This window comes from Microcaecilia unicolor, chromosome 1 (assembly GCF_901765095.1).
Source record: "Microcaecilia unicolor chromosome 1, aMicUni1.1, whole genome shotgun sequence".
NCBI classification, from domain to species: domain Eukaryota; kingdom Metazoa; phylum Chordata; class Amphibia; order Gymnophiona; family Siphonopidae; genus Microcaecilia; species Microcaecilia unicolor.
In genome coordinates, this window is record NC_044031.1 from 140,515,731 (window position 1) to 140,532,470 (window position 16,740).

At 42.3% G+C, this 16,740-nt stretch overlaps 1 pseudogene; it reads left to right on the forward strand.

Annotated features, from left to right (window-relative positions):
• LOC115468839 overlaps positions 1–16,740 on the forward strand; it is a 175,440-nt pseudogene that overhangs the window by 47,599 nt on the left and 111,101 nt on the right.

Genomic DNA, 16,740 nt, shown 5'->3' on the forward strand with positions numbered 1-16,740 from the left:
GTGGCGTTTCCGGCAGCGAAGCGTCAGGGAAGGAGGCGGCGCTCCCGACGTCTAGCTTTCCCTTCGCTGTGTTCCGCCTTTTGGAACACAGCGAAGGGAAGGCTAGACGTCGGGAGCACCGCCTCCTTCCCTGACGCTTCGCTTCCGGATTTGTTTGTTTAGACGCGAGGGCGGGGCAGAGACAGCTGGGTGGCTTCACACCACGAACCCTACAGCCAGGGACTCAGGGAGTGACGTCAGATGGCTTCAGAACGTTGTCCTCATTAGAACGTTCACGGTGCGTTTTATTATATTAGATTTTCTATAAAGAAAAAAAGGGGAGGGTTTTCATTTGCATGTTTGACTTTGTAATATATGTGTAAAAGTTCAAGACCCTCCTCTTTGAACAAAAACTTGAATGATCAAGAATCAAACAGCCACTTCTTAGCTAAACAGTAATATTCTAGAGGATAGTGCATTCCTGGACAAGACTGGCTAAATAAGAATGTGCTGAGTACAGGGTTAAAGCTAACGTGTTGATCTTTCATTGGCAGCGTTTTGAAAGTGAAGATATGTTGAACTGGTTATTGAAAGGAAGACTGGATTTCAGGAAGGTATTGACACAAGAACGAGAAGGTCAGTGTGTTTTGATGGTAAGTTGTTTTTTGTGATTTTCTTTTTTTTTTTTTTTAAGTTTGGTATTCTTTAACTCTGAGAATTAGAGCATGGTTTCCTTTATACAAATGAAAACCCATGCAAAAAATTAACAGCATTACAGTTAGACGAGCAGCAGGTAGCATGTATCACTTATTCAGATGATTAATACTTGGTAGCCTTGCTGTCCAGTCAGACATGTAGGCCCTCTTAAGTGCATTAAGGATCTGCAATTATCGTGCGCTAATTGCTAAAACTAATGTATGGTAACTGCAAAACTTCTTTCTTAAAACTAGGTGTTTTTGGAATGGCTGCTTCCATATTGAACAGAAGGACATGCCTGGTGTTAAACTGAGAACATGTGGTGTCTTCTGCCAAATGAAGTTAATGCAGAGGTCATTACCGCATGTTAAGTCCCTGCCTATTCCTTGCCCCAAAATAGTGTAATCTGTGCTTAGCTCATTACCAACATGCTGGTCTGTTAGTGTGTGTTGAAAGATGCTTTAAATAGCTAATGTACCTAGTAAATACCTTTTTAAAGTGAGCTCAACAAACCCCAGGTGCTAGGTTGTCATATCTGCTAAAACAATCGAACCTGGGTTTTGCAACCTGAAAATGAGTGGCTCTAGAGCTGTGAAAAGTGGGCAGCATCAGCGACAGGTTTTCAGTTCCCTCCTCCCTCAGAAAGTCTTCAGCCTGGTGCTCATCACATAAGCATAAGAAAATTAAAAATGACTGTACATCAGGCTGCATCTTCCTCTTCTGCCGTCTGGTGCTAAATATAAAATTTGAACTGTAGGGTTCACATTTTTTATACCATGCAAAAGTGGAAGAGAAGTATGGGACCTGATATGCAACCACTCCTTTCTGATTGTAACCCTTGCCAGTCTGGGAGGGGGGGAAGGAAGGAAGAGCTGGGTGGTCAGTGTGGGGGGAGGGAGCGCATGAGATAGTTGGGGAGTTATGTGCAGGTGGAGGAGAGAAAGCAAGAGATGTATTGAAGGATATGGAAGTGTTTGCTACAGAAGGGTATATGGGTTGGTGGTCTTTGAGAGAGAGCTATGAGAGGTATATACTGTTTGTGGGGAAGGAGGTTGGGGTGGTCATTGAGAAAGCACTTGGGGCTCTGTGCCAGAAGAGGGCTGGGTTGAGAGAGAGTAGAGGGGTGTCCACTCTTGAAAGGCAATCCACGTAGGAGGATGTTCTCCAGCAGCTCTATTGGTAGGATCAACTTTAAAATTTTAAATAGTCTGGTTCTCTGTTTGTTGGGGAAGGAAAAGAAGAATTGAGAGAGAGGATACTGGTGGGGCTGGGTAGGATTTAGAGGATGGAGAGGATTTAGGCTACAACTGTTGAGAATGGGTGGATGAGCAAGAACTGTAGCTGCTGGAGGCAAGTAGGCAATGGAGAGAGGCCAAAGCTACAACATCAGGGGTAGGTGAGTGGGTGCAACCTCCTACCCTTAGCAGCTGTAGCCTTAGCCTCTCCCACACTGCCCCAGCAACTGCCGCCTAAAGCTTCTCCCCCATTGCCAGATAGGGTTCAGGAGGGGAGGAAAACACTACCCTTTTCCTTCCCTGCTACTGTAATAAATAGCTTGCTGTACATTATGAATGTGATTTTTTAAAAAGTGTGGAACCAAAAAAATTCTAGTTCCCAAGGCTGGCTCCTAGATTTTGGGCAAGTTATAGAGCCCCAAAAGATTTGTCGATGCCTGCCTTTAGTATTCTGCTAGGAGCTGGGGTCCTGTTGGTGTCGGCCTATAGCTGACTTTTGAGATTCCTTGCTTAGGGTGTATGTAGACATGTCAGCTAGTGAGTGCTCTTTTTCATCCCCCATCCCTTGCAGTTTTAGAATGTTCTTTCAGATTTATTTTGTTGAAACAGTTATTTAAATTTCAGTAGCTTAAAATCGTAATTTGTTTGTCCAAAAACATGATCAGGCACGGCAGTGGGTGATGTTGTTGCACTTCAACATCACCGATAGGGAACAGCTCTCCCATAGCTGAGAACTTGCTGTAAATTTCTAAGCATGCATGGCCCTGTTGCACAAGTGGTCTCCTCAGTGTCTTTTCTGCTCAGTCCATCAGATACTAAACAAAGTTTTCCTGACCAGATTTTTTGTTGTCTTCAAAACAAAAAGTACTTTCTGTATCCTTCATTAAATTTGTTTTTCTTTTCTTTAGATTTTGTTTGTGTTCAATGTGGCTCCAAAATGTGAATTCTAGCTATTTCCAAAAGGCAGCGGAAAAATCCACAACTTCAAAACCCATTCTTAGTAACCCATTTTGATAATAACCAAAACGAATGCAAATATTGTGCTTGTATGTCTCCCAGAGCATCTAAAGATTGCCTTATAGACGGCGTCCAAAACCAGGACTTTTGGTTCCAGCTGAAAGTGAATCTGTGGCCAAAGTTTGCAGCCTGGTTTCAGCTGAAACCTTAGGCCCTCCCTGGGCCTGCCTTTAAAAAGCCCTAATGGCTTCTTCGGAGCAGGAGTGATCCCGAGTTGCTCCTGCCCTGCCAGCTGCATAGTCAAAATCATGGCTGTGACTTCTTGTGGCAGCCTCGCAACACTGCTGCGGGAGGTCGCAGTCCCAGTTTTGGGATTGGAATCAGCATGGATAGGAACAGTCTCCAGTTGGCTCTGAAAATGGCTTCTGGTTACCTGTTGAGCAACATATGTACAATAAGTGTTTTATCATGTTAAACAAGTTGGCTTCTTCTGCCACACTTAATGAGTTGGCCATTGTGTATCTGCTCCCAGTCTATGTACACTTTGGCTCTGTTGGTTGATGGTAGGCTTACTCTAACCATGCATGAGTCTTTTCTTGTTATGCACCTTCCCTGTGGAACGTGCTACCAGTCGCATTGCATAATGCAGATGATGTGGTGTTTTTCTTAGGTTTTTAAAGGCCTGTTTAGAAGTGCTTATTTTCATTGGCCTTTCATTATTTTCTGTCTGTTCTTCTCAAGTTTGTGCATAATGTTCGTTTAATGTTTGTACCCTGTCTTGACCCAAGGTGATTGGGCAGGTTATAAGCTTTATAACTAAAGTCATTTACGATTTCTAAAATACTTTAGAAAGAAAGTAGTTCCAAGGAGCCATGCTTTCGACTTGCTTAATGGCCAGTCAGCTTTATATGGCTTAGTAGAAATGTACAGTCTTTCGCTCAGTTCGAGCTTTCTCACCTAGTCGCTCAACATAGGCTCAGACTCAGCTGCCATATTAGAAGCTGATGAGCATGGTGCACATGCTTATGGCATATGTCTTTGAACCTCATCCAGACTTTCTGCTTCAACCATTCCCACCACATGCCTAGCATGGTTGCGGTCCTCTGGTTTATGTGAGGATCCATTCAAAATTGGCAAATGCCCCTTGTACAGGAGATTTATTTAGTGATAAAAGTAAGAAATGCTGGCCAGCATAAAAGATTAAAAGATCACTGTTCCATTCTAGCACCTTTCTGCCATCCCACCCTTATCTGGGTCATCCTGAAGGTGCACCACTATATACTAGTACCATACAAGTTTCTTAAGAGGATAGTTATCTTTATAAAAAGCACCTCCAAAGAGTCATTACTGGGTGAGGTTCTCTCACATGATACCAGTGTGTACAATAAGGTAGACACCCTGGAAGGTGTGGATAACAGGAGTAAGGATCTAGGTAACTGTTTTTACAATTTTTGTTTTTGATTTGATATTTGAATGGTATGTGATTGTTGTGATGTATATTATGTTATTTGATGTATAATGTTTGCAAATGTGTTATTTCATTTTTATTGTAAACGGCTTTTAGACAGTTGTGAAGTTGTATATTAAATAATGAAATGAAATCTATCAGAACTTGAACAGTCTAGAGTTTGAAAGCTAAGATTTTAATACTAAGAAAAGGTGGAGGGTCATGCATTTGGGCTTCAAGAGCCCAAGGGAGCATTATTGGACTGAAATACTTCTGTGCATGAAAGAAGAAAGGGACTCGTGGATGATTATATCTGCTGATCTTAAGATGGCCAAACAGGTAGAAAAGGTGACAGGAAAAACCAGAAGGATGCTTGGGTTCATAGGGACAGGAATGGCCAGCAAGAAAAAAAAGCAATAGTGCTTCTGTGCAAGTCTCCAGTGTGACTTCATTTGGAGTACTTAGTACAATTTTGGAGACTGCACTTTCAGAATGATACAAATAAGATGGAATCAGTCCAGAGGGCAGCTATTAAAATGATCAGTGGTCTTTGTCATTGTAATCCTGTTCTATTGCCCCTTAGCAGGGGAAAACACTTCAGCCGTAGAGATAAATCTCTTTGGCTGGTATAAGATAGACAATCAGACTCAGATTTAGCGCAATCAAGTAAAGTCTTTGTTGGTATTTCTTTAAGTCATTTCAAAAGTGAATGTTCCCTCTGGAGCAGAGTTGGCACACAGCCAGCAAGACGTTCAGGCTGAGCTACAAGGCTGCTCAGATTGGCTTTTCTCAGTCTTTACTTAGATACTGTTAAGTTTAATTTCTTTTAAATCATTTGATTTTTCTATTCCAATTTATTGATCATATAAGGATGTTTCCTGTTTTCTTACCAACCTCTACTGCTCCAATCACATGCACATTTTATGGTCATTGACCATTTCCTTATCCCATACACATGATCCCCAACAACAGCAAACAAATTGCATGAAACACATGGCTCCTCTTTTCCCTAAACACATTTGTGGAGGAACATCTTTTTTGGAGGGTCCTCAGCGTCACTCACCATCCAGTTTTATCAATATTTGTCTGCTATATATGGGCCGCATAGCTTCAGTTCCTCATGTGTTTCTCCTTGTTATGTAATTTACCAGAAGTGCATAACAATATTTGCTATTTACTGATAATCGAGGCTCATGCACTCTGTATACAGGCTGCAGTAGGGAAAAATGAAACATATGGTCATGACAGCAGATCTGAGTGCTTGCAGGCCAAGCAGAGGAAGGAATATGCATCATAAAGTGTTTGGAGATACTTGGGTCTCAAAATGCATGCTTTAAAAGAAAGGTGGGAGAGGGGAGATATGATGGGGACATTTAAATACCTTCATGGCATAAATGCACATGAGGTGAGTCTCTTTCAATTTAAAGGAAGCCCTGAAATTAGGGGACATAGCATGAAGGTGAAAGGGCAGAGACTTGGGAGCCATCTGTACCTCTATGGCAGTGGTCTTTGCTAATTTTTAAGTGGGAGCCATTTGGGGTTCAAAAGGGCTCAAGGAGAGCCAACATATCTTCCTACTTGCCAGCAATGCTTCTCAAAATCCATTCCTACCAGAGCACTTGGCCTAAGTCACATATAGCCTCCTAGATCTGAACGTCAGGTTGGGCGTTACAGAAAGTTTTAAATAAACCATAAATGCAGAAAGCCCTCATAATTGCTGCAAAACGAGGGGTGTCTCCTTCATCCAGACCCTTTCCCTCTAGTCCTGACAGCTTGTTTCTTGACTACATAGACTTGCGTTCCTTAAATCTTCTCACACAGTCTCTAGAATAATCCTAGCTTCTAGAAAACCCTCCACACCATTTAAAGTGGAAAAGATTTTTCTCTCTGATGTGTAGCCAGAGCACTCAATCATGCTATGAATTCTCTACATTCCCCTATGGAGTACCTCCACCATCTTTAGTATTCTAGTACATTTGAGTGCCATCGCTTTTCATTCTAAAGTTGATGATAAACCATTAAACCTTTCATGAAGCTAACTATTAAGGGATGTTTTCACATCAAACCTATCAAACCACTTCCGGTGACATGGGATCTCAATATCATCCTAACTGCTCTCATGAAACCTCCATATGAACCACTTCATTCTTGTTCTTTAAAGTTCCTGACATATAAGGAAGGTAGTGTTCTTAATAACTCTTACTTCTGCCAGTCAGTGAACTTCAAGCCGTCGTGGCAGACCCACATTACACCAGGTTCTACCACAACAGGGTTGTACTCCAAACCCACCTCAATTCTTTCCTAAAGTGTACTTCCTGCCTTCTTACCTAAGCCATACACTTATCCTAGAGAAATAGCACTGCATACTTTAGACTACAGTGTGCTCTAGCATATTGTCTGTGTTGGAATGTAATTGTATTTTACATGCATTGCCTGTCACCTATTATTTCTCTGTGATTACTCTGTGACCTCTGATGTGAATTACTTAGAGAGGTCACACAGCTATGCAACTTCCTGTGGGGGTTAGATGCAGCACATGGAGCACATGGAGCTCATGATCTCTCCTAACCTGAGAGGATCTATGGTGGTGTGAGCATCCATTACCATCTAAGCACATGGAAGGAGCTGATAATACAAATGTATAGTAATATGTATATATAAGCCTGTCTGATTATAATCTAACTACAAACTGTGAGTAAACAGATGTTTTGTTACTTCAACTTTAAAGTGACTCAGCAGTGAATTATTCAGGGGTGAATGAGAGAGAGATGAAGAAAGAAATTAACATTTCTAAAGCTGAAGCTGTGTGTACTAAAATCTGCTAATTATTTACTACAAATAATCCAACAAAAGGGTTATGGGCCCAGGGCCAGGAATTGAAAAAGAAGAGAAATATTACCAGGCAGAAAAAAAAAAAAGGCCACATTTTTCTCTTAAGTTTTAAAGGAAAGATTCAGTCTGTCTCTCTCTCCCCCCACACAGCAGACAGAAGGCTAAGAAAATGGCTGAGGGAAGAAATTCACCATTTTTTCTATTCTCTCAAGGTGCCTAAATTAACTGAGTTTAATTATCAGCAGTGGGAACTAAGATTCATATGTCTCCTTCGAGCAAAAAGATTAAATATATGCTTAGACCAAGACAGAACAGCTGAAAATATGGCTGAATGGGACAATGCAAACTATTATGTGAAGTGCATGCTTTTGGAAGCTCTCTCAGAGAAACAAGCCATATTAGTGGAGGGAAAAGATACACCAAAGGACATTTTATATAAACTGAGAACTATGTATGCAACTACATATGCAAAGCAGCAACCAATTTGGCTGGCAGAGTTGAATGAAACCAAATTAAGGGATAAAAGTAAATGTAATGATCACATTATGCATCTTATGTCTTCATTTCAAAAGCTAGAACTTTCAGGAATTCCCATGTGTGATGCATTGAAAAGAGCATTTCTTTTTACCTCACTATCAAAGAAGTTTGATGTTTTTAGGTCTGTAAATGAGGCCATTGAAGGGCAATCTTTTGAACAGACAACATCAAAACTAAGGCAGGAATGCATAATAAATGATTCTGAGGAGATGTGTTCTCAAAGCAAGTCAGAGAGAAATGAAACAAATTTCTTGGCAAAGAACAGAGGAAGGCGGAGCTATGGGAAAACTCCACCCAAGGGCAAGCTGATTTGCTACTCATGTGGAAAGGAGGGACATGTATCTAAATGGTGTAAGGAAACACAAAACACTCCCTCTAGCTCACCTAAGCCAATGGAACTAAAGAATTTTCAAACCAGGAAATGTATGAAGGACAAAGATAAACACAAGGGCTTTCTAATGGCAGAAAAATCTTTGACTATGGTAAATAATAATTCAAATGAAAGTACTTGGATTTTGGATTCAGGGAGCACATGCCATTTAACCAATTCTAAAGATTTCTTTCAGGAAATGTGTCCAGAGGAAGGTATTCTTAAAACTGCAAACGCAGGGACTGCTAAGATCCAAGCAAAAGGTATTGGATTCTTAAAATGCAAAGTGTCTAATGAAGTTAAAGAAATTCCTGTAAGTGATGTCTTGTATATTCCCCAAGCAGTTTGTAATATGCTTAGTGTATCTACATTAGATAAGAAGGGATTTGGGATTCATTTTGAAAACAGTAAGTGCACAATCTCTAAAAATGATGAAGTGTATGCTGAAGCTTTTATGCATAATGATGTTTATAAACTGAGCATTTCAGGTGAAGCCTCACATATGGCGCAAGTAAGGAAGAATGATGGTAAATGTAGTCTGGAAATCTGGCACCGCCGCCTGGGACATCGTGATTCTAAGGTGATCCAGGATCTTTACAGTAAGCAACTGGCCACCGGCATTCAGATAAGTGCAGATGCTGGTAAAATGGAGAAATGCATAGACTGTGTTACTCAAAAAGGTGTGAGACCCTCATTTCCTGCATACACAGGAAATAGGAGTAATAAAGTGCTGGACTTAATACACAGTGACTTATGTGGACCGTTTAATATCCCATCATTGGGAAATAACAGATTTGTGCTAATATTCTTGGATGATTTCTCTAGATACTGTGTGGCCTATTTGCTGAAAGAAAAAAGTCAAGTCACAGACATGCTGAAGAAATACGTAGCCATGGTGTGCAATAAATTTGAAAGAAAACCAAAGGTTCTTCAGACCGACAATGGTGGTGAGTTCACTTCACAAAGCATGCGCACATTTCTAGAACAAGAAGGCATTCAGCATATCACAACAGTAGCTTATACACCAGAGCAAAATTCTGTTGCAGAGAGAAAATTTAGGTCACTTGTGGAAATGACCAGATGTATGCTGTCAGATAGCAATCTCCCTAAAAGACTATGGGGGGAAGCAATTCTCACAGCAGTGTACCTACAAAATAGAATGCCAACTAAAGGCGCTGAGCGCACACCACATGAGACATGGCATGGTAGGAAGCCAAACCTGTCACACATAAGAACATTTGGGAGTACAGCATATGCTCATGAACCAAAGCAAAGAAGGCATAAGCTGGATTCCACAACAGAAAGGGGCATTTTAGTTGGCTATGCTCCAGGACACAAAGGATATAGAATTTTGAATCTGAAAACTGGCATTGTTGGCATAAGACATGTTACATATTTTGATGAAAACAAAAGGGTTGATAAAGGCTGGATTATCCCAGATGAGCCTTATCATCCAGAATATGAAACTAGAACCATAATAGACATGCCAGTGTATATAAATGCCATACCAAGGCAGATGTCTGAAAGCAACTCATCTGTTTCTAACGAGGAACAGGCAGAGGAAGCAGACACAGAAAGGATCATTGAAGAAGACAGTACAGTTGGAGAAGGGGAATCAATTGGAGAAGAACTCTCAGATTTAGAGGATGCGGAAAGGTCAGACCAACCTGTTGTCAGACGCTCATCCAGGGAAAACAAAGGTGTTCCACCCCCAAGACTGTCTTACCTAACAAAGTCAGCAGAAGCTCAAGAGCCCTCAACATGGGATGAGATTGAGAAAATGCCAGCAGAAGAAGCTGCTGAATGGCATAAAGCTGCACAAGAAGAAATTGATGCATTGGATAAAAATAATACTTGGATTCTTACAAAATTACCTCCTGGCAAGAAAGCTATAGGATGCAAATGGGTATTCAAGTTAAAAAGGAATGCACAAGGAAAAGTGGAAAGGTATAAAGCCAGATTAGTGGCAAAGGGATATCTTCAAAAATATGGAGAAGATTTTGATGAAGTGTTTGCACCTGTAGTGAAACACACGACAATCAGAACACTTCTGAGCATTGCAGTCTCAAAAGGCATGCAAGTCAAACACATTGATGTGAAAACAGCATTTCTTCACGGAGAAATAACTGAAGACTTGTACATGGAACAGCCAACAGGTTTCATAAATACAAAACAAAGACAGCTAGTGTGTAAATTAAACAAAGGTCTTTATGGATTAAAGCAAAGTGCAAAATGTTGGAATGAAAAATTGCATGAAATATTGACAAATTTAGGATTTAAGCAAGGTGAAGCAGATAAATGCTTGTACACTAGGTGCACAAATGGACAATATGCATACATTTTAGCTTTTGTTGATGATCTGCTCATTGCAAGCAAAAGTGAGCAAGAGTACAAGGACATTGTAAAGTGTTTAAACCTCAATGTTGAGATAAAAGAACTTGGTAATGTGTCATACTATCTTGGTATAGAAATTGAGAAACAAAATGATGGTTCTTATCTTCTAAGCCAGAAGCAGAAAATAAATGAGCTTATTGAAAGTTTAGGTATGCAAGATGCCCAAGTTGTAAGCACTCCCATGATCACTGATTTTCTGAAGGATGAAACAGTAAGAGAACCTTTACCAGATAACATCCAATATAGATCAGCCATAGGTAAGCTTTTATATCTAGCTACCACATACAGGGCTGATATAGCAAATGCAGTAGGAATTTTGAGCAGAAGGGTCAGCTCACCTACCAAATCAGATTGGACTGCAGTTAAAAGGATGGTAAGGTATTTAAAGGGTACCATTGATTGTAAATTAAAGATTTCAGCCAATAGTAATCCAAAACTAATATGTTACTGTGATTCAGATTGGGCAGGGGATCATTCTGATTATAAATCCACAAGTGGATATGTGTTTATGTATGGAAATGTACAAATTTCATGGGCCAGTCATAAACAAAGTATTGTGAGTTTGTCTTCTACAGAAGCTGAATATGTGGCTGTATCGGAAGCGTGCAGAGAACTGATGTGGATTGAAAAACTTTTGCTGGATTTCGGAATAGCTGAAAAGAGACCAATCCAGATAATGGAAGATAATCAGAGCTGCATCCGACTGTCACAGAATGACAAGGTTCAGTCACGCACCAAGCACATCGCAACGAAATACCACAACGTGCGAGAGTTGGTGAAAGAAGGGGTCATCAGTCTACACTATTGTCACACCAGTGAAATGACAGCTGACATCATGACCAAACCGTTACCCAGAGAACATTTTGTGAATCTGCGTATAAAGCTTGGACTTTGTATGAATAAATAATTGCATGACAGTTATGCATGAGAAGGGGTTTGTTGGAATGTAATTGTATTTTACATGCATTGCCTGTCACCTATTATTTCTCTGTGATTACTCTGTGACCTCTGATGTGAATTACTTAGAGAGGTCACACAGCTATGCAACTTCCTGTGGGGGTTAGATGCAGCACATGGAGCACATGGAGCACATGGAGCTCATGATCTCTCCTAACCTGAGAGGATCTATGGTGGTGTGAGCATCCATTACCATCTAAGCACATGGAAGGAGCTGATAATACAAATGTATAGTAATATGTATATATAAGCCTGTCTGATTATAATCTAACTACAAACTGTGAGTAAACAGATGTTTTGTTACTTCAACTTTAAAGTGACTCAGCAGTGAATTATTCAGGGGTGAATGAGAGAGAGATGAAGAAAGAAATTAACATTTCTAAAGCTGAAGCTGTGTGTACTAAAATCTGCTAATTATTTACTACAAATAATCCAACAGTCTGGAACATACAAGACTTCATAGGAAGTCTTCCCAGCTTATCCTCCAGCCCAGGGTTACCCATCAGCAAACATACTATATCTACTTGGCTGGCTGACTGTATCTCCTTCATGTATACCAGGGCTAGGCTGACCCTTCATGGCTGGATCACTGCTCACAATGTCAGTAGCCCGTTTCCGTTCTGTCTGCATTGAAAAATTTTGCAAGGCAGCTGTGTGGTCCTTTATCCACACCTTCGCTGCTCATTACTGTCTAGAGTGGGATAGCCAGCTTGGACAAGCAGTCCCACAGAAACATTTTACTACTCAAAATCCAACTCTGCCTGCTAGCCATTTTTTTCCACCAGGCTCACTAGCAACTAAGTTGCAGAATTCGTTTATGTTGTGAGCCTGGTAGCTAGTGAGTCCCATGTGTGAGAATATTATGCCTGCTTGTCCTCAGAGAAAGCTAAGTTACTTACCTATAGCATGTGTTCTCCAAGAATAGCAGGCATGTATTATCGCATCCCTCCTGCCTTCCCTTGGAGTTGCTGTCTTAACATTAATATTGTACTGCTGATCCTGCGCTCAAGTGTCGGGGAGGAAGGCACCTATGCATGCACTTTGCAGTGTCCACACCAAGGTGTGTGGATGATATCACCCATATGTGAGAATATATGCCTGCTGTCCTCGCAGAACACCTACCACAAGTAAGTAACTTAACTTTTTAGCAGTTTGATGTAGTTGTCCAGTGGGCAAAGGGTGGGGTTGGGGAATGTGAAGAAACTTGTTTTATTTTTATGTCTTATATGTGTTAGCAATTGTTTTGGTGTGTATGTATGATTACTTATTGTGGATGGTTTAAAATTGGAACCCACTTAGGTTTTAGGTGGGCTATAAGTGAAAGGAAAAACAATTGTCCTGAACATTAGCAGATAACGCTTGAATCTAGGAGAGAAAATTTTTCCTCAGATCAGAAGTAACCTGCTGTGTTACTTTTAATATAAAGCTCTTAAGATGCACCAGAAAATTTCCAGGGAGCAGCTATAATAGATGACTTCACACCTGAAGCTGGCAAGAGAGCTCCACCAGTACCCATCCAAGTAAAAATATCAGTGCACATAGATAAATTTAACCAGTTCAGGGCAGTCATATCTCACAGCCTCTCAACCCCAAAGCACCAGATTAACGCTGTGCTGTTCCTGTGGAGCTTCCCATGGATTACTGAGTGAACCTGTAGCTTAGCCTGCAGCATCACAACCAAACACTCTGGTAAGGTGAGGGTTTCCATTCCACAGTAAGAGGCAGGAACTGCTGCTCATAGGAGAGAGATGCATCATTTCTGAAGAAAGATGTCGAGCCACTTAGCTCTTGCATCAATGCCAGGGTGAACCTTGAATCTTTTGCCTTGAATCTTAGACTGTTTGTACAGTGTAAGTACAAAACATTACCTGGCATTACCAGGGTTTAATGTCAAGTACCTCAGCCTCATATCTCTATTACAGTTTACAGGAGCTCTTTCAGACATGACTGAAACCGTGGTTCACCGTGGTTAGCACTCTGACTTAAGATAAGCAGTGGAAGAATTCAATTCAAGCTCCTCTTATTGACCTATAAGTGCATTCATTCTGCAGCCCCTCACTACCCTCATTTCTCCCTATACTGCTTCCCAGGAACTCCGTTCACTAGGTAAATCTCTCCTGACTGCACCCTTCTCCTCCACCGCTAACTCCAGACTTCGTTCCTTTTATCTTGCCGCACCTTATGCCTGGAATAAACTTCCTGAGCTGCTACGTCAAGCTCCATCTCTAGCCGCCTTCAAATCTGGACTAAAGGCCTACCTGTTTGATGTTGCTTTTGACTCCTAACTTTTCACTTGTTCGTAACCTTTGTCTTGTCTTCCTCTCTTCAATAGTCCCTCATCCCTATGTGTCCTATCTGTCTGTCCTACTCTTATCCTTAATTGTCCTGTCTGTCTGTCCTAATTTAGATTGTAAGCTCTCGAGCAGGGACTGTCTCTTCTTCATGTTCAATTGTAAAGCGCTGCGTACGACTGGTAGCGCTATAGAAATGATTTGTAGTAATAGTAAGAATTTAGGGAATAAATCTATCTGGATTAAGTTAAGGATTTTAGGCTTTATGGCCTCAACAATCCACGTAATTCCCAAGGTACGTTTTTATATAAAAGATGTTCAAGCCCAATGGACTTTAAAATACAGATGGTACCAAGCCACTCAAGGACTTGGGGACTGCAGCAATTATGAGGGCGCTCTGCATTTATGGTTTATTTAAAATTTTCTGTAACACCCAATCTGACGTTCAGATCTGGGCAGTGTACAGTTAATTTAAAGGGGCCAGTTTGAGTCTCAGCCTACCAATTTTTAGAAGTAACTTGCATCCCCAGTGCAATAGTCTGAATGTACAGATTAGTAGAAGATTGTATATCTTAACACTGTTTTGAGAAAACTTGTCATTTGGGGTTTTATACATTTATTTTGATCTATTTTTATAAAATGCACTGGTTGCTAATTTTGGGTGTTGCCTTTTGGGCTTAATTAACGGTCAATTGGGAGTGGGACATATTTCTCTATACCAGTGTGGATTACTACTGCACGTAGACCAAAATATAAATATATTTATCACTTTAAATATAGTAAATTGTTAGATTGTCAGGTTGTATATCCATATAATATTGAAGTAGTGATAGGTAATAGACCCTTACCTACTTCCTGTTATAAGAGGTATCTTTCTGGAAGAAGGAAGGGAATGAAAATTGCACGGGACTGGAGGAACAGTTGTAACTTGAAAACTCTTCCAACGTACCTCTTTTCCTGCTTACTACGTAAATTCTAGGTCTGTTTAATCTTCTTTTATTTCAGGATTTAGGTATTCTGTTTTATCTCGGAGACCTGGATAGAGGCGGCAGATAATCCCGTTACTTCTCATCTATGTTTACTGGGTTATGATATATTCACCGAGACAAGATGAGAGGAGGTGATTTAGCGGTTATTTTAAAGAACTTTTTTAATTTAGTATTTTGTTTCCATATCATCATGCTGATCAATCCATAGACTGGTGGGTTGTGTCCATCTACCAGCAGGTGGAGATAGAGAGCAATCCTTTTGCCTCCCTATATGTGGTCATGTGCTGCCGGAAACTCCTCAGTATGTTCTCTATCTCAGCAGGTGGTGGTCACACACAGCAGCAGCTCTGGCTAGGTCTTCAGGCCTAATTCTTAGGTTTTGTTGAGTACCTGGGGTTGAGGGCTCTTCTTGAGCAAGTGCAAACCTGGTGGTGCCAGGTCCCTCCTTTTCTCCCCCCTCACGCTGGCTCCGTTAAAAAAAAAAAATTGGACGTCCTTTAAGGGCGTTTATTTCAATGTTTATATCAGCGTTTATTGCAGCTGCTCACTGGGACACCAGTTCGTTACAGCGAGGAGCGAGGAGCAGATAATTTTTACCTTTTGTAGCGGGCAGGGGATTCCCTGATCGGTCTCCACGTGGCTTATGGCGTCGGAGGGCGAGGGCGCGAAGAATCGCTCCCCGGACCGTGTGTGCACGTCTAGCGGGGATGCGGGGGTTTCAAAGCCTGAATCGCTCTTTTTGGGCGTCAGTTTGGAGTCCGGTCAATGTCCTGGTTCTTCCTCCGGTGTGGCGGTTTTTCCCGCCATAAGCGCCCATCCCCCGCTGCTCGCCCCCTCCATTTTGGCCAGCCACTCTGCTCGGACGGCTTCTTCTTGGGCCGCCCTCGAGGTGGGAGACGTTAGTGCTATGGTCGCCCTTGATTCGGGCGACGGCAAGAAAGCGGCCAAAGTTAAGCGCCGTTCTTCCCGCGCGGCTCCTTCTCGGAGTTTCGCGCTGGATGTCATTTTGGATGCACAGCATGTTTCTCCCCCGCTCTTGCGAGCGCTGGTTGAGGGTGCGTCTAGGGCCGTGGCCCAGTCTGCAGAAGTGCACAGTCTGGGGGGTTTCTCCCCTGAGTTCATTTTGCTGCTGCATCGGGCTTTTCTTATGCAAAACGCTGCCCCTGCTCCCCTGTCTGATAAAGGGGTTGAGGCCTCCGGAAGCAAACGCCCTCGGGTGGATTTCCAGGCCCTAGAAGACTCTGTCTCCTCTGATGTAGAGGAGGGCAGCATATCTGAGTTCTCCCAACGGTCCTTTGGGGATTCCTTGGAGGAGACGGATTCCCGCTCGGATGGAGCGGATGACCCCTCTGCAGCGCGGATCTTTCGCTCAGAGGATTTGCCCAACCTGTTAGTGCAGGCCATGAGCATTTTGAAGATTTCCTCTCCGGAGGACGTCTCTCCCTCAGCCTCTGCTGGCTCTGCCATTATGCTGTGGACGAAGCGCCCGCCTAGAACCTTCCACGTGCATGAAGCCATGCACACCTTGATTTCGGCTCAATGGGATTTCCCAGAAGCGAGCCTTAAAGTGGCTAGGGCTATGTCCCGCCTCTATCCTCTGCCGGAAGGTGAACGGGAGGCCTTTCTTTGGCCTACCATGGATTCCTTAATCACTGCGGTGACTAAGAAAACGGCGTTGCCGGTGGAAGGTGGCACGGCCCTAAAGGACGCCCAAGACAGAAGATTGGAGGCGGCTTTAAAGTCGTCCTTCGAAGCGGCTGCTTTAAGTTTGCAGGCCTCAGTTTGCGGCTCCTATGTGGCCAGGGAATGCCTGACGATTGTGCAGCGGGCTTCCCCCTCGGATCCTTCCTTGAGGGCTGATTTGCCAGCCCTGGAATCGGGCTTGGCCTACTTGGCAGACTTGCTGTATGATGTCTTGAGAGCCTCGGCTAAAGGTATGGCTCAGACAGTCTCTGCTCGGCGCTGGCTTTGGCTGAAGCATTGGTCGGCTGACCACACCTCTAAGTCTCGCCTGGCTACGTTGCCTTTTAAAGGCAAGCTGCTCTTTGGGGTTGAG